Source organism: Nomascus leucogenys, chromosome 2, assembly GCF_006542625.1.
Source record: "Nomascus leucogenys isolate Asia chromosome 2, Asia_NLE_v1, whole genome shotgun sequence".
Taxonomy (NCBI): Eukaryota; Metazoa; Chordata; class Mammalia; order Primates; family Hylobatidae; genus Nomascus; species Nomascus leucogenys.
In genome coordinates, this window is record NC_044382.1 from 98,066,463 (window position 1) to 98,086,343 (window position 19,881).

Below are 19,881 nucleotides of genomic sequence, written 5' to 3' on the forward strand. Positions count from 1 at the left end.
ATTACTTGGGCGATTATTAAGATTTGACATATTCACTGGATGCCTGAATTCACTATTTTCCCCTATCTTCTTATTGCCAAAGAGACAGAAGGAGAAAGAGTAAATAACATTTCTCTAGCAACCAAACACAGTGTACTGTCATTGTTCAAACCAACTCATTTACAGGCATCAGTCCTGGTTTTGAGATAAAAGACTTGTATCATGACAAGCTCATTTCTAAAGATTACTAGTGAGCAAATCTTTAGATCAAAAAGCTCTAATATAATAACCTTTGTCTAGCATTCTATCATTTATTAATAAGAAAAAGTAGCATGTATTTTCTAGTAAGTTTCTATGTCTCAATCAATAGGGAAGAATGTATCTTGTTCCTAAAGTGTCTGTCTTCTTTAAATCCTTTCAAATTGTGTTTAATGTAGATCCATCCTTCTGGGTGGGAACATGCGCTAATTCTAATACAGTCAGAGTTAATCGATGGAAATGAATGAGCCAAATTCTTACCACCAAAGTTCTGAATTTTTTCTGGCTGAGTCTAAGAAAAACCTGCACTTTGATTTGCTTTTATGAGTAAGGTGATCTTTGTAGAATACATTTAAATGAAGTATTTATTGAAAGTATTAATATTTAAGATCATTTATATAAACAACTCATTTGTGCCTGTTTAAATAGGAAGTATTTCTGCAAATAAAGAGACAGCAGCAGAGAAATTGAGAGCTACTTGGACATGAGAAAATGTTATTGATGCAAAATGATAATTTCTCACAGTTGGAAAATTGGATATCGTGTGTTAGACTGACAACTTAAATATTTACAGAACAACAACAAATAATAAAGGAAAAGATGCTATCAGACTTCAAGATAAATAGAAAAGTAACAATTACGTTCATAAAAGAATATTACAAGGATAAATATTTTACCTAAGAAACCTGATTTACCTATTTAATTGCTAAGATCGTATCACTTTTACCCATAATACTTATAACCTCCTTTCAAGATAGCAGAAAAGTTTCAGCTATGCAGTTTATGCCATACTCCTACATTGGAAGTGAACGGAATGTATATATCAATGGCATCATTTTTCCCCTTCAAACATGAATTTATAAACCATCTCATAAGCTCATCAGGCATATTTCTTGTTCATTCCTTCTGTGGGCAGAGGCAGACAGATTGCTGGATCAGATAGTGCAATACGCTGTATACTGCATTTGAAATGTGCCTTTTTTTAAAGCAGCAGATTTATTGATTTTCTTAAGTAGAAAATATGCACCCGGACATTAGACAAACACAGACTAAACACAGACTGAGGAAAAGCTGATAATTTGATTAAACTGACTGAGCTTTTGTTGTCTGTGTTTGGGGAATTTCCAATAATGTACAAGTGCCAAGCGCCCCTCTTCTGAATTTAACAAATCGAATCCCTAAGCACAATGAAGTTTACAATTACCCTGTATTTGGAGAATTGTTTATCTTTAGAAAAATATTTTGTTGAACTAATATATTCCTTAGGTTGAAAGGAAAGTGGGGTGAATATCTTGCCTTGCTCAAGATACAGGGCTTTACTCAGAAATAGGTAATTATTAGCAAGACAAATAGGGTTGGATGTTGATGCTATAGCTGCTGATATATGCTTATACCAGTAATACCATGAATTTTATTTTGTTGATATCTATGTGTTATTTTGTTTAGTTGCATATTGACTAAAATATTTAATGTCTAAGAAATATTTTATGTCTATATATTATTTGCATAAATGGAAATAGGACATCATTATTTAAAATTTTAAAACATCATTAAGTATTTGAATAATCAAGAATATTGAGAAATAATTGATAAAACGTAATTTGCTCAATTTGGGGGCCAGACTGAGTATTTCAGTTTCATAATGCTTCACTGTGTAGTATCATTTCACATGTCTTAGAGAGCTGTTTGACTCTCTTCAGATGTCAAAAAGCTCTGGTTATTTAATTTACCTTTGCAGATGCCTGCAATGAAATTAGTGGCAGCAGGTGTGTGTGTGGGTGGGGAGCTACAGAGATGAGGGAGTAATAGCTAAAAGTATGTGAGGATTGCTGAGTTTTATGAATTAGTTGAAGGAGACCTTATGAACTTTTATTGTGAACACCTCTGAACTGTCTTTGTATCTCTTTTTTTCTCATTTATACCATGATATTTAGAACAGAATCTAATTCCCTAATATTCTGCAAGCACCATGCTGTAAAATAACTATTCCCAGCTGCTTCACCATAGAGACTCTTATCTTTACTGTTTCCAAAGCCTCCACTTGCTAGGTTTTTAATTATTCTTTTTGCACATTGTTCTGAACCTCCTATTAACCATTATTTCACAATGATATGTACCACTAGCTGGATCCTGAGTTTTTCATGTCTTATCATAATGATATTTCCCTTCTTTCCAATTTCTGCCAACTCGATTCATATTGGATAGCTCTTCCAGAACTCTCCACCCTAGCTCATTTGGCTAGTAAGATATTTGATTACAACTTTTCAAAAATTTCTGTGCATATATTTGAAGGTCTAGATTCTTTTCCTTAGCCTATATATATATACATATATGCATACATAAATATATATTTATGCATATATTTATATGCATAATTTATAAATGTATACATGGATGTTTATACATATACATTTATGCATATATATACACACACACATATATATTTAAGCAGAGATAGACCCTAAAAGGTAATTATTACAGTGACCGAGTAGAGTCACAATGCAGAAGTCACTAGTTTCATAAAAACTGCTGATCACTGGTGGGACACCTAAAGAATTAGCAAGATAATTTCAATCTTGCTTCTAATTACTTATTGAAATTAAAATTCAATCACAGAGTCTACTGTGCTTTTTTAACATCTTTCAAATCTAGAATATTTATGGCAAATTAAGGTAACACTGAAGTTTAAAATCATTTTGCTTTTCTTATATTAAGATAGGAATTATTGAATGATTGATCTCAGTTGTTTTGAGGATGTTTAAACCAAGCCACATAAGAGACAGATTTAAAGATAATTGAAACCTATTCTCTTTCTGATTTGCCTCTCTGCCTCTTAAGTGTATGACAAAGACATTTTCCACCAACTCTTTTTCACCCAGCATGAACTCATTAAGGAAAATAACATATAAGGAAAAGCAAGCTGCCAGTTTCTCAGAGGATATTTTATTAGATGTGTGAGTCTTATTGCAATAACTTCCAATGGCAATTCAAATATGTCTCATCTTATTCTGTAATTAATATTTTTATATTTAGAATTAATATATGTATACACACACAGATTCTTTTTAGTGTTCTAAGAACTCAATCAAATGTAACCAAATTGTAGTCTTTTTAACTCATTTTCTTACTCCTTTAATCCACCCTTATGAAAAGAATCTGGGGGAGAAAGTCATTCTCACTAACCGCATCAAATATGACATTCTGGTACTTAATATTGAAATGATAGTTTTCCTTAGAGAAGTCAGTCTATTTGGTTGAATGACTAGAACTCAGGAAACCCTGTGATTTCACCTTGGGCAGTTTATGTATTTTTTTCTCCATCTCTGTTTCCTCATCTGCCAAAGAAGAAAGTTAGAATAAATGTTCCTTCCAACTTAAGGCTCTAAAGTAATATTTGTGTTCTATAGAGTTTTATTTTCCCTCTGTTAAGACTTTCTTTTATTTACAATGATGAGACTCTTTGAACTTGATAATCAGGGCTGTCATTAGAGTCTCGAGTCTCTAGGTATTGAGTCAAACTCCTATGACCCATACTCCATGAAACCTAATTCAAATCACAAAACAATGCTGTGGGTGGTAGAGGTGTGTGCTCTAGCAGCATGTGGGAGGCTTTACTGGAAGGTATCAACTGAAAGGAAACACGCATGGAAATATCCCGTCACCCATACTGAACCCTTCTGCAGTAGACTGAGGCCTTTCATGGGATCTCCCAAGCTTGACCGCCCACTGCTGCCATCCTGTCATCAAACTTCTCTTCTCTCTTTCAAAAAATTATTAAGCACAGATTCTTATAATATATTCTTTGCTGGTGATGCATCTTCCAAATACCTTGAAATAACTAGCTTTTCATACAAGATTTTAGTGCATTTATTTTTTTACCCAAACATTATACATAGTTTTTTCTTCATAGCACTTGAAATTTCCTGGACTTTGGTAGGATGGAGAAAAAAACAGACTTTGTAATCTCTATTGAGGAAATTGTTTTTAGATAGTAGCAACATTATTTCCTATATCTAAATAGAAAAAAATAACTTTGCCTTAAATGTAGGTTATTCCATTATTTTTAAAGTAGCAGAAGCTTTTATTAATTGGCAGTCTTCTTAAACTCTTAATTTTATCTCTTGCCAACAATATTTAGTTTAGATTTTAATTTGTATTGTTTTCATGGATATATGTTTTTTTTCAAAGATGTAACATGCCTTAACTGGACTATAAGTCTACACAGGTTAAGTGTGACCAAATGTTAGCCATATTCTCTTATAAAAAAAAAGCCATTACTCTTTTCAAAGAGTTATTTCTTCTAATGCAGATATTCACAGTAATGCACACAAAATTATAGTAACCTATTAGGTTTTTAGAGTAGAGAAGAATGATACAGCTGCCCATGTCATGTTATTCATATATTCAGAAAACTAAAGGCTGCTTCTTGGCTGGATGTGGTGGCTCACACCTATAATCCCAGCACTTTGGGAGGCTGAGGCGGGTGGATCACTTGAGGCCAGGAGTTTGAGACCAGCCTGGCAAACATGGCAAAATCCCGTCTCTACTAAAAATATATTTAAAAAAAATAGCTGGGTGTGGTGGCGCACACCTGTAATCCCAGCTGCTGGGGAGTCTGAGGCAAGAAAATCACTTGAACCTGGGAGACAGAGGTTGTGGTGAGCAGGTATCATGCCACTGCACTCCAGCCTAGGTCACAGAGCAAGACTTTCTCTCAAAAACAAAGAAAAAGAAAAAGAAAAGAAAAGAAAAGAAAAGAAAACCAAAGGCAGCTTCCTCTAATCATTAACAGTATTATAATTATTTTAAGTACTCTCTTAAGAAATCACACATAATATTAAAAGTATAGATTTTTTCATAGAGTAAGTTAATGATTTTTATTCCAAAGATAGATATTTATCAAAATTTAACCTACATTACTTGAACAAGTATGTATTGATCTAGACAATAGTGGTAGAGAAGGAGGAAGATATAAATAAGATACGTTTCTAGACCCAAAGTTATTCCTAATCTATTGGAAGAAATAAGGAAGGGGTAACAGTAACTATAGTAGAAGGTGGTAAGACATTTAAATTTAAAAATGTGTGTGTGTGTGTGTGTGTGTGTGTCTGTGTGTGTGTGTGTCTGAACTGAAAGTTTTGGCAGGAAGAAACAGTGAAGACTTCAGGTGAGGTTGACATCTGTGTTGCTCTTTAAAGGGAAGACTATTTCAACATATGGAAAAAGTGGGGAAACCTCTTGACCATGTGAAGGCAGTGGCATCACCACTGTGTTATTAACCAAGTTCATTCCAGAATGATAAGCAGACCGGGCACAGTGGCTCATGTCTGTAATCCAAGTGCTTTGGAGGCTGAAGCACAAGGATGGCTTGAGGCCAGGAGTTTGAGACCAACCTGGGCAACATAGTGAGACCACATCTCTAAAAAAGGAAAATGATAGGTAGGATTTGGCAGGAAAAGTGCAGGGTATTTGGAGAGGACTTGCAGGTTGTGTATCACAAAAGTTAGTCACTTCCTGATTTGTAGAAGGCCTTGAAAGCCTTAGGTTTTGTTTTATAGGCAGTAAGAACTCATTAAGGTGAATGAAGATAGAAGAAAATGAGTGGCTTGCAATAATGAACTGGGAGACAGAAATGAGCAGTCAAGAGAGAGCATGTAGAGAGAGAATACAATAATGTGGATAAACCAAAATGAAAGTCTGAACAAAAGAATGCCAATAGAAAGGAAATGGAGCTATTAGGTGCATGAAAAATTCCAGAAAAAAATTCAGAGATGATGAAGACTATTAAATATACGTCCGTGGGGGGAATGTAGGGACACAAAAGGGATTTGAGACTGGACTACTAGAAGAGTGATAAAACTACTAACATAAAACACACATGGGGATGGTAAGAAAAGAAGACAAATATGGTGAAAACAACTTTATGCACATTATTTAGAGCCATCCAAATGACATTGGAAAAGTAACTCAGCTACAGCAGTGTGATTGTGATATGGTAGAGTAGGAGAAGCCTGAGCTTTTTTTATACCGGGAGAAGTAGTATAAAACGAAAGTGTTAAATGAAATGAAAGGCCAGGTAATAAATCAACTAGAGAATGATATCAAAGATAATTATATTTATCATTGAAATATTCTTTCTGTCACCAACTAAAAACTTCTTCATGCCTTCCTCTCCCAGCCCTGACCTTCTCCCAGGCTTGAGATCTTGATTATGATCTGAACTGTGCAGTTAGAGTGAAGAATTAGTTGGTTGTTATCTTCATAGAGGTGAAAGTAAGACTTTCGGAAGTGGATGGTATCAGAAAATGCAGTGAGAATAGGGAAGATAAAGGAAAGAGCCTTAGAGGAATGCCTAGATTTAGGTTTGTAATAGACGCAAGAGAAATAGAGAAAGCAAAGGGAGAGACAATGGAGGAGAATCTAGAGAGAAAGTTCAGGAAAATTGACTTTTCTGGAAGGAAGAAAAGAGAAGTGGTCAAGAAATCCCATATGCTTTGGTGAGATTCATGCAGATAGTTCTGAGAGCAAGCAACCAGAGAAGAAATATTATAAAATGTTTGACTCAAAGGCAAGATTTTCAGATGTTGCAGGGAGATGTAGGGACTGTCCTGATTAAGGCTGAGTAGGACAAGGTAAATACTAGGTAGGGAGTGAGGCAATGGGTGGATAGGACAAAAGTGGCGAAAAAGAGAGAGAGAGAGAGAGACAGAAAAGAAAGAATGAGAGAGAGAGAGAGAGAAGAAAGAAAAAGAAAGAAAAGAAAGAAAGAAAGAAAGAAAGAAAGAAACCAAACCAAACAGTGGGGAGACAGGATCAAAATTTGTGTGAAACTTGCAATCATGCAGAACAGTTGATTGAAGAGGTTATGTGGAAAAACTTTTTAGGAATAAAGAAGAATCTGGTTAAAATAATGTATAGAGGGCCTGGTGCGGTGGCTCATGCCTGTAATCCCAGCACTTTGGGAGGCTGATGCAGGTGGATCACCTGAGGTCAGGAGTTCAAGACTAGTCTCACCAACATGGTAAAACCCCTGTCTCTACTAAAAATACAAAAATTAGCTATACATAATGGTGGGTGCCTGTAATCCCAGCTACTTGGGAGGCTGAGGCAGGAGAATCACTTGAACCCAGGAGGCGGAGGTTGCAGTGAGCTGAGATCATGCCATTGCACTGCAGCCTGGGTGACAAGAGTGAAACTGCATCTCAAGATAGTAATAATAATAATAATAGAGAGAGCTAATCAACCCCAAAGTTGCAGTTGTAATGTCAAAACGTCTGACAACTTGAAATCTTGGTCATCAAGGTTTATTGGTTCTACTGAAAACCTTGCCATTAAGCTGATGATATTAGGTCACAGACTTTGAGACAACAGTCTGATATAGACTGAACTGGGTCCTGCCAAAATGTATATGTTGAAGTTCTTACCCTCAATATGATTATATTTCCAGATGGGGCCATTGTAAGGTAATTAGGTACAGATGAGGTCATAAGGGTTGAGTCCTCTTAGTGGATTAGTGCCCTTATAAGAAATGACATCAGACAACTTACTCTCCTTCTGCTATGAGGGGACGCAGCAAAAAGCTGCCAACTGCAAGCCAAGAAGTGGGTGTTCACCAGAACCTGACTATGTTGTCACCCTGATCCTGAACTTTCAGCATTCAGAACTGTGAGAAATTAAGTTTCTGTTGTTCAAGCCAGTCAGTCTACGATATTTTGTTATGGCAGACCAAACTGACTAAGACTCAGTCATTGATACTTTTTTTTCCCTAATTTGCGGTATTTATAGTTGTACTATCTTACTATCATCGAATTCAAGATTGTGAAACTTGTGAAAGAATTAAAACAGAATCCTACTCTTCATAAGATGTGAATAGAAATAAGTAATAAGTGATTAAAATAGAATTTAGACTTGTGAACTAATAAAAAATATATAGTAATAAAAAATCATAAAACAGAGAAAGAAAGGAATGAAGGAGAAAAGAAATAGAGTCCTTTGGAATCATAAAATGTCTTGCAAACGTCATCAAGTAGAACAGATTAGCAACAATACCAATTGAAAGGGATTGACATCTTACTACATTCTAGGCACCTTCACCTTCCAAAGCTTTCTCATTTATCCTCAAATAACCTTCTGAGGAAGGTGAAATACCATTTCTACCCTCATTCTATAAGGTAAAAATAAAGCCCAGGGAGGTAAAATGAAACTTTCCCAATATTAGCCTATGAAAGAGCTAGGACCATACTTTAAAGCATTCATATGCTCCATAAGATTTACCTCAGTAAAAACTATTTTCTCTTTATATTTTTTTACTTATATGTAAAGCTACACCCACATAAAATACTTTTTATTAGCATTTACTTACTACTTCTCAATCTTAAAATCGAAGCAAACATATATGAAATGTCTAGGACAAGGTTTAAATTTTAAACTTTTAAGAATATGTTCCTGAAATGTTCACCATTTAGCTAAACTCTAGTTACTTTCCTATCTTCACACAAACCCGCAATGAAGATCTAGTATCTTGATCAATCCAACTGAAAAGGAAAAACTTTTATTCCTCAATGTGTCTCTCTTATTTCCTCATTGCAATTAAAAAATTGTCTATCTAAGTTTAGTTGTGACTTTTAAACTTGAATTTTAAAATAGAAAAAAAGGAACTATAACACTCTTCCTAGTGTTAAGTCTGACAGTTTAGGTGTGTTGTCATTAGTGGAGTAAGTAAACAAACTCTGACTTTATCTAGCCCAGGTTGTTTTACACCTAACTGATTTTATTAATGAGATCTCGTTCAGCCCCTCCAGTGTGTTGGCGAGAACACTGAGCTGGATGGCCTGTGTTTTATTTAGATCAGCACATTGTGTGGCTATACGATGGTTAACACACTTCCTTGAGGTTCTGGGTGGTGGAAGCAAGTAAAATTTCACTAGGTGGCCTTAGAGGGAACCCGTGGTTTTATACTACTTCCAGGAGATGAAGAGCAACAGGGAGCAACTTGATCCTGCTAGAGACATTGTCCAAGGGTCCATTAACAGGAAAGGATGTCCAGGACAGAGCTGGCCAATTCTGCTAGAGGCCAGCTGACATTCATGTGGTTTATCTAGATCATCCCTATGAGTGTCACTGAGGAAACAGTGTTTAACTTCTTAAAATATCTTCTACAAAACTAAAAGGAAATTGCACCAAGTATGGCATCTGGGAGTGAGGTACACAGCTGCCAAAGACAGGAAATCTAAAGTAAAGCTGCCTCCCCCAACCATTAGATTCCTTTAAAAATAATTCAGATTCTATGATAATCTAAATGAATACAGACAGTCAGAGAGATTCTGAATTTCATTGTTTTCTAAGCGGTCTAAGCTAATGTGTCTCAGATTTTCCATTGGTGGTTGGTGTGATGATGCAAATAGAAGGAACAGGTTGGTGATTTGTATTAAAAAAAGACGTAGAACAACTTCCAATTGCTTACAATTTACAGTTGGCCAAGCAGTAAACACAACTTCTAGACTTGCCAGCCTTCTCAAATTGGCCATTTTTATCTCCCTTCCTGCACTAGTTGCTCAAAGCCATACCCAAAAGTACCCTGACACAAAACCACTGAAGGGTGTGGTCTCTGCTTGTCCTGGGCAATGAACAGGGAAGCTATTTATGTCTAGGGCATCTCTGTTCAGTGACTCATGTTTCAACTGGAAAATTGGCCACAGCTTTCTAGCAGCTCTTTCCTGCCAGCTCTCCTGGCATGCTACTCAATGCTTCCACTGCCCCACCCCCTCTCTCCTTGCCCAATCTGCTTTTATATTCCTGAAGCCCCCACTTAATAATAGTCATTGTTCCACGTTAACCTTGAGGATCTGGGAGAAAGGACAATGAAGGGCATAGCTGTATGCTATAATGAGCATTTGGTGCTATAGCAGGTGGAAAAGGCTTTGGGGATCTGGGCAGATTAGGAGGAGAGGGGGCTCTAGCAGATGTTGAAGCAAGATGATGTATTGCTGCTCACTCTGGGATTCAGACAATACCAGTGCAAAAGTATAACAGGGAAAAGGGGAAAAAATTGATCCCTTCTGAAACAAACTGCGCTAGAAACCAGACACACTTGAAAGTGAGCATTTAAGAGACAAATTTTTTTCCAGGCCCTGGGTTTTCTCCTGCCTTTTCTTTCTCTCTCACTCTCTCTTTTCTGATAGCAGATCAATTGCCAAATTGTCCCTTTAATTAGATTGTTAACTACATTCAGGGCTTGAGATATTTCCTATCAGTTTAAGGTTCTTATTAATATGACTTTTTTGCACCAAAAAAAATTAGCAGTGGACGGATCAAGAATTTCATTTTCATTTTAGCCTTATCTGAGAACCAGGAAGCCATGTTAAGCAAAGGCAAATGCCATTTAAATGATGTTTAGTTCACCATTTGAAGAAATATGTATTTAAAGCTGTCCTTTTGCACTGAGCTAGGCAATTAGATAACAAAAATGTTGACATTAACAAATGCTTCATTCACTTTATAAAGAATAATACAACTAAACCTTAATCTTAATAGGTTTATGATATTTTCAGTTCTGATTTTTAATATTTATTGCAATATGTTTTGTAAAATTCTAAAAATAAAGATAGATGAATTACCTACTGTAAGATATGGTTTGCACAATTATTCACATATATGCATTCACACACATGTATATAATACATTCTGGGTGTGGAATGAAAGACAAAATCCAAGTATTCATCAAATGTAGACAAAAAAAATCACAATCCTTAAATGTTGATAACACCGAAAACAATTATGGACAAACATATTTCAGAGAATGGTATATATGAAGGTTTGGATTGTCAAAAATTAGTCCTAGGATTTTTAGCTTCCCTTTTCCTCAGCATTCAATACATTTATTCTACCACATCAATTTGAATAAAAACAGGAACAAAATCTATTGATATTTCACCCATAAGAAAGACATTAGAAGCTGGAGATTGTAACCTATAACTTTTATCTACTTGGCTACATTGTCTATGACTAGATTTACTTAGAGGCCATCTTTATGATAGGAAAAAATGATAGAGCAAATAGAGAAATAATGATGAGAATAATTTTCCTCTTTCTAGTAACAGTTAATTGACTAGAAAGCCTGTTTGTGCTCATCATATATTATTTAGATTTTATTTAAACAGTAGCAGTTAAGTTGAGTACTACTATTTACATTGTCATAAATCTGATTTGAATAAAGTTTCATAGATTTTGTGTCTGCATGGCCATATCTACAAAGCAGTAAAAGGCACTAGCTGGGTAGGTAGTTATCAAGACTGATAAATATCCTAAAGTTGTTAAATCTCCCATTCTGAGGAGTCGAAGTGGGAAATGGAGAGATTATTCAACTCTATCAACATCTGATACAGTAATTTGACTGACTTAATCATTGTGTCTCATCTTCCATTATTAATTTAAATAATTTTGGAATTTATGTATTCAAGGATCAGACTTGTGTGATAGTAAATACGCATTAAAATAGTATTTTGTGGAATATTTCAGAACTTGTACTTTTTACCAGTTGTTCTCAGGCAGGTAGAATCAAGTAGTTCACTAAGGCTTGAATAATAGAAGGTAAACCTCCTAGTTCTAAGATGTCTGATGTCTGTTCTGTAAAAAAATAAAACAAAATCACCCAAATTTCACTACAATAAAACAAGAGCCATTTTATTATGCTCAAACAATCCATGGGTCAGAACAAGGCAGAGTGGATATGGCTTATTCTATTATCATTCTCTGTGTCTGGAGCATTAATTGAGGAAACTCAAATGATGGAGATTACCAGTGTTGCTGGGGTGTGGAATGAGCTGGAAGCTCATTCATTCACATAAATGTTGCCTGGTTGGAATACCTCCAAATCTGAGCTCAGCTTTGACTATCAATAGAGTGCAGCTTGTGACCTCTCCATGTAGTTTGAGCCTTTCAAAAAATGAAGTGTGGCTACCTACAACCAACTGATTTTCAAAAAGTCAACAAAAATATGCAGTGGGAAAAGGACACTCTATTCAGTAAATGGTACTGAAACAATTAAATAGCCATATGAAGAAAAATGAAACTGGATCCTTATCCTTTACCGTATACAAAATTAACTCAAGATTAATAAAGACTTATATGCAAGACCTGAAACTATAAAAATCTTATAGGAAAAACTCTTCCAGACTCTGGCATAAGCAAATATTTTATGACCAAGACCTCAAAAGCAAATGCAACAAAAAGAAAAATAGACAAATGGAACTTAATTAAAGAGCTTCTGTACAGCAAGAAATAATAATAATAATCAACAGAGTAAACAAACAACTTACAAAATGGGAAAAAAATATTTGCAAACTATGCGTCTGACACAGGACTAACATCTGGAATCCACAAGCAACTCAAAACAACTCAAGAAGAAAAAACAACCCCATTTAAAAGTGGACAAAGGAAATGGACAGACACTTCTCAAAAGAAGACATACAGGTGGCCAACAAACATGAAAAAATGCCCTATATCACTAGTCATCAGAGAAATGAAAATCAAAACCACAATGAGATACCATCACACACCAGTCAGAATGGCTATTATTAAAAAGTTAAAAAGCCACAGATGTTGGTGAGGATGTGTAGAAAAGGGAATGCTTATACACTGTTGGTGGGGATGCAGAAGAATGAAACTGGACCCCTATCCTTTACCATATACAAAATTAACTCAAGATTAATAAAGAATTATATAAAAGACCTGAAACTATAAAAATCTTATAGGAAAAACTCTTCCAGACTCTGGCATAAGCAAATATTTTATGACCATGACCTCAAAAGCAAATGCAACAAAAAGAAAAATAGACAAATGGAACTAAATTAAAGAGCCTTTAATTAGTACAACCCTTATAGAAAAAAAATGGAGACTTCTCAAATAACTAAAAATCGAACTACCATTCCACCCAGCAATTCTACTACCGTGTATCTACCCAAAGGAAATCATTATATCAAAAAGACACCTGCACTTGTATGTTTATGACAGCAGTATCTGCAATAGCAAAGTCATGGAATCATATAAGTGTTCATCAACAAATGATTGGATGAAGAAAATGTAGTATATAAACCCCATGGAATACTCTGCAGCCATAAAAGGAGTAAAATCATGTCTTTTGCAACAACACGATTGAAACTGAAGGCCATTGCCTTAAGTGAAATAACTCAGAAATAGAAAGTCAAATATCACATGTTCTCACCTGTAAGTGAGAGCTAAACAATGGATACACATGGATATAGAGGGTGGAATAATAGACACTGAGTATTTCAAAAGCGGGGAGTGTGGGAAAGAGGTGAGGGTTGAAAAATTACCTGCTGGGTATAATGTTTACTATTTAGGTGATGGGCACACTAGAAGCCCAAGCTTCACTATCATGCAATATATCCATGTGACAAACCTGCACATGTACCTCCTGAATCTATAAAATTAAAATTAAAAATAATATATGAGGTCTAGAAGAGAGTAGCTGGAAAGGAAATATCCAGAGGGTGATGTGTCCATGAGACCAAGGAAGAAGCTGCAAGGCTCCTTCTGAGCTGGCCTCAAAATTCATATGGCATCCTTCCAGCCTCATTTTATTGATTTCAGTAGAGCCACTAAGGCCAGCAGAGGTTCAAGAGAGAGACTCCACAACTTGATCAGGGAGTGGCAAGGTCATATTGCAGAGGAGCCTGTAAGATATGGTACAGGAGTTTCAGCTGTCTTTGGAAAATGCAATGTGCAAGTTGTCTTTCTCACAACATACATTTATCAGGTTTTTAATTAAATTTTTAAGCCATAATTTATGTAAAAATCTGAGGATAAAAATGTGCATATAAGTATAATAAACAAGTCTAAATATCTGTATATTTCTAAAGTACTGGTAGTTGGCTACGGTATTAAAATTTATTTTCTGAAATCTGATAAATCAGTTTGAATCCCAGTTTTGCCACTCATTAGACGTAGGCATGGATAACTTTCTAAAATCATTGAAGCGTGATTTTTCATTTACAAAATTGAGATGAAAATAATACACACTTCACACAGTTATTAAGACTGAGTGATATATTGCATTTAAACCATACAACTATCAGGCTATCCAAAAATGTCTGTTGTCTGTATGGGTGTAGGCTTTGTCTGTGATGATGAAATAGGAATGCAGACATTTCTACAGATAAATCAATGAAAGTATTTAATTGGTATAATTCATGACAAATGTTCTAACGTAGTAAAATGCTTTATTTTAATACTTAATATTAAAATTGCGATGTCAATTTTTCTGAGATTTATTGAAGCCTTTAGTAGTATGATGAATCTTCAAATCATGTAGTTCTGTGTATACAGGTTACATTTATTGTCCCATCCAAGGCTATTAAGTCAATATTCATCCATTTAATGACTATTGTTTAAGCCAGGCCCTAGTGATACACTGACAATCAAGGCAGTCTTTAAAAACAAAACAAAACAAAAACAAAAACAAAAAGCAAAAAACAGAGTTTATAAATTGTGAGAAGGATAATTAACTCTTCTATATGGGAATGGGTATTAATTCTGTGATATAGGAATGATTAGGAGGGATTAAGATGAAGGGGCTAACAGATGTAAGAAAACTCATTCACTCATCACAAGATACTTAAGTGAGTGACCATTATAATGCAGACTCTGTGGTAGACAATAGAATATAAAGATGATCAAGGCATAATCCCTACTTTAAAGGAGTTCTCCTATGAGGAAAACTGATGCATTAAAAGACAATTCTAAAGCAAAATTTTAGTCAATAATGACTTAATTGTATATTTTAAAATAATTTAAAGAGTGTAATTGGATTGTTTGTAAATCGAAAGATAAATGCCTGAGGGGATAGATACCTCATACCTCCATGATGTGTTAATTTCACATTGCATTCCTGTGTGAAGACATCTCGTGTACTCCATAAATATATATATATCTACTATGTATCCACAAAAATTATAAAGAAATAAATAAGTAAAAATAGTAGTGTGCCTAAGTCAGGTTATGTGGTGAAGGCTTCCTGTAAGAGGTGATGCGGAAGTTTGGTATCCAGGAAAATTATGAAGTAATTTGATGAAATCAAGTAGGAGAGAGGAGTGGGGGGAAAAGGTCATAAAACTTTCTTTCTTTGAAGGTTTCCTCTGAAATTGTGCTACTTGTCTGCATAAACGTGATAGAGTATGTGGTGGACATTTTGCCCAGATCATGAAGTTTTACCCAAGTCATCTTCCAGAGAAGTACTCTTGTCCAGATACTGGGTATGCTATTGACAGGTAACCTTTAGCTGTCAGCCCCTTCTAGAAATTGCCTCAGCTAGGCAGATTCACCTCATCCAAGGTCAGTCATGGAAAGCCAACATCCAGGACTGATGAGGGCTTGTGTATAAAGACTTGGCCATTTTTGCCCACATGAGGGAAGACTGAAGGGCTATTTCAGCTCCAGAGCTCCCATTGAGAAGGCTGACCTTGGGTCTGTGATGCAGTTCAACTTCTCTCTGCTTCTTTCTTTCCCTTTCACAGCTATTGATCTCAAGAGTTCTCCTTAATAAATATCCTCCACCTCTGCCTTTGATTCTGCTTCCTGGGAAACCCAACCTATAACAGTATGTTAAATAGAATAAATTTCAAGAAATTTAATTGTAAATTTTTCTTTGTCTACTGGATCCCTATAATATGAGCATTTCCCTCACTTTGTGTTTTTAATAGACTACTCAAATATTAGTCACATCAGTCTGCATTGTAAAAATAATTACTCAAATTTGGTTGAAAAAATATTACTTAGAAAGCACAGCAGTGAGCTGAGTTTTAGTCATGAATCTCTCATCTATTTATCGTTTGATCATATTTTTGGATAACTGCTTGCCAAAGCTAAAAATTTTAATCAGAGCCATTTTTGAGTAGGAAAAGCAGAAAGGATGCCTTTGAAAGCAATAATTCTTTTTTTGTTCTTTTTACTCTTATACAATTTAAAAATAGTCAATTGGATTTTTAAATTTTAAATTGATAAATAAAATTGCATTTGATCCTTGCCAAGTTGACTCATATATTTTATGGATGAAATTAGATTAATTAAGATACTACAAATTCCACGAAGTTATTTATTTTACTCTTCAGTTGAATAGCAAATATTAACTTCAGTTACACAATGAACATGAGAGAGAATTATCTTGAGAGGTTTTACAATATTTATTATGATAATTTGTTATGTTGCATTTACATAATATTTTAAAATACTGTGTAGTCTTACAGCCCAATCCTTCCATGCATATCACAATTAGGGCTTGTTTCTTGATGCCGGTGTGTAATCATTTTTCCCTTATACTCCGATAAAAATATGGTGGAAGAAGCACAGCTCTTTGGCTTTGCTATGTTTCTTTTGGTTGCTATTGATGTGGCCCTCATTTTTCCTTCCTTCTTTGCATTAGTCTTTTCTAAAATAATCTCAGAGTCCATGTGAAGGACAATAACAACCATAATAATAGCTAATATTTGCTGAATTCACACTGTATGCTTATCATGGCTCTAATTCCTTCACATGTACCAATTTATTTAAGTCTCATAAAAAAACCTTGGAGTTATTATCTTCCCCGTTTTAAAGATAATAGATAACCCTTATCTAGAATGAGGGAGAACTGCTATAAAACGTTGTACATCATGATTACTTCTATTTTGGGGATTACGTATAACTTCTAGCTGTTAATCAAATGAGAAGCATAGCTTGTGCGTCTGTTAGGGGAGGTAGAAAAAAACCAGAAAATTAATATAAATGTTTCAACCCCTTCTGAGTATGACATAAGGAATTTATAAAGGAAGAAACTGAATCACAAAGTGGCAGATGTTTTCCTGAGATCTCTTTAATATGAAGAATGGTATAGTTAAGCATGGTTATGTGTGTTTATGTTTCTGTGCTGGGAGAATGCTTAAAAATGGAGAGGGAATTCATCAAATTGTCCAAGTAGCTGCCCATAGGTACTGGAGAATAGAGCAGGTTCTCATTTATCTAATTTTCCCACTTTCCAATTTTCTATAAAGAACACATATTATGTATTTGAAATACTGAATTTGAAAGAATGTTAAATGCCAAAACCCTACTTCCATAAATATTTATCTGATATTTGATGTTATTTCCCTGCTATATGTAAATTTTTACATAGTTAAGTTTATGCAATATATTTGCTTTCAAAACTCATTTTTCAGCTAAACATTATTTATTTATCTATTATCTATTATTGTGACAAACAACTATTGCCCTGATTCCTCACATCCAAAGAGTAACTCCCTTCTCTCACCCTATAGGCTTATAGGACTGTGTATGTCCTACACACACATTGTATGTCCTACACACACAGTGATGAGGAGTGACAAAATGAAGACTCCAGAATCCTCTTTATCAGATCCTGAATGTGGTAGGAAATGTTAGGCCTCTAGTGCATTTATATACTTTAATAGTTATTAATATTTTAATTGGGAAGTTAATATTACTAGTATTATTAATGTATGCTTTAAAGTCTCATTATAATGCAATTTTCTCATGCCTTGTTTTTAGCACTTTCTGAAGTGAAGTCCACTATGTGCTAGGCACACAGAGAATAGAGCATGAGACAAAAGCAACATGACCCTGCCCTCAACAAGACTGCAGGGAGTGAGGGAGCATACAACTTTGTTTAAGAATACAATTCACATCTTTCCTTTCACTTGGCTTCTTAAAACTTCTTTTGAGGATGATAAAATTTCGCGTTATATTAAATTTCATGCTGTAACTGATACTCTGGGATGATGTTGGCCAATAACTAGCAAGACTTGAAATAATCAACTAGTTTAGGCATTGCTTAGCACACTCCAGCTGACTTCACAAGTAAAACCGTGTGAAGAAAGAAGGTGTTCAGATAACACAGATGGAGGTGGTGATCTTTCTCATTTTGTGGAAAATATTAATTGCTCATTTTTTTATTCACTGACAATTAGTAAAATTCCTTACTCTACCTTATATGTAGACTTCTGAACTATGTAACTAAAACTTTATAGTAACTGAAAAGTTTGGGTATTGTATTTTCTTGGAGAAAATGTTAGCTTCCCTCTGTTACTTCTAAATGTTAAACTTTTAATGAATTTTATCAATGTACAATAATGGGCATAATGATCCACTCTGAAATATTTACTGTCATTTTGAATTTATTCTTGAGTCATCACAAACATGTACATCTCTTATACCTTCATGGATGTTATTGGTGAGATGATCTCTTGTTGTCAACACCTCGAGGATCGGGACTTATTCAGGCTTGCCTCTAGCAAGTGCTAAGTGCCTGGGAACACATAATAAATATTTCATGATAGGAAGATGTTAGAATAAGAGGAAAAAACAGATTCTTACCCAAATAAATAACATTTATTATATTCCTATTTGTATATCATTGTATCCGTAAAAAAAAATTGCCTAGGGATTTGTTTTATTTGTACAAATACTTGTGTTTTGTATGTAAGAGTACCAAATATATAACTGCATAACATTTAGAAATTACAGAAATGTGTATATATTTATATAGAGACAAGAAAAATAAAATTTTCGTTCTACCATATAGAAATAACTACATTTGATGTTATTTCCCTCCTATATGTAAACTTTTACATAGTTAAGTTTATACAATGTATTCGCTTTCAAAACTCATTTTTCAATCAAACATTATATCCATTAGAATGTTCATGACATCCTTTATTTATGCCTTAAAATTTTTTTAAATACGGTAATGTATGTGTCTACAACCATTTCCGTTATCTAAAATGTGGGGCTATTATTAATAATGGTAATTGCAATCATTTCCAGAGAGAGTTTGTTTTGTGCTAGACATTGTGTACTTTTTACAACTAATTTGTTAGGCTAGTTACTACATTTAATTTCAAGTGAAAGAGTTTAACAGAAGTTAAACAGGCCAGGCGCGGTGGCTCACACCTGCAATCCCAGCACTTTGCGAGGCCGAGGTGGGCGGATCACTTGAGGTCAGGAGTTTGAGACCAGCCTGGCCAACGTGGTGAAAACCCATCTCTACTGTTAACACAAAAATTAGCAGGGCATGGTTTCATGCGCCTGTAATCCCAGCTACTCGGGAGGCTGAGGCCAGAGAATCGCTTAAGCCCAGAGGTGGAGGTTGCAGTGAGCCAAGATTGCACCAGTGCATTCCAACCTGGGCAACAGGGCGAAGACTGTCTGCCCCTGCAAAAAAGAAAAAAAAAAAAGGAAAAAAAAAAAGTTAAACGTGTTTCATAGTGGAGTCAGAATTTGAACACAGGCTTTACCTCATTCTCAATATCAGTCTGTTAACCACTTTGCTGTTTTTGCTCCGTATTACATATATCATGATATGTAAAATATTTGCTCCATATTACATATATCATGATATGTCGATAAAAATCTTTGTGGTATAGGCTTTGCACACATTTTCGATTATATCCTGAGATGTATTGTCAGAAATAGAATTACACATTCAAAGGGTGAACCCTTATTTGAGGCTCTTAATACATTTGTTCAAATTATTTTCAAAGTGTGTTCATCAAATTCACATTGCTATCCCAGTGTAGTGGATCTTAGTATTGGTTATTTTCACTGTATTTGATATTTGTTAATTAGATAGGACAA

General features: G+C 34.9%; 1 long non-coding RNA gene across 3 annotated transcripts in view; it reads left to right on the plus strand.

Moving 5' to 3' along the window:
- Positions 1–19,463, plus strand: part of LOC105739457 — a 573,543-nt gene extending 554,080 nt beyond the window's left edge. For all 3 annotated transcript variants that reach the window (XR_004031269.1, XR_004031268.1, XR_004031271.1), the window contains 2 exons: positions 17,547–17,656; positions 17,797–19,463. This is a non-coding gene — a long non-coding RNA (uncharacterized LOC105739457). The remainder of the gene's footprint in view (positions 1–17,546; positions 17,657–17,796) is intronic.
- The last annotated feature ends 418 nt before the right edge of the window (positions 19,464–19,881 follow it).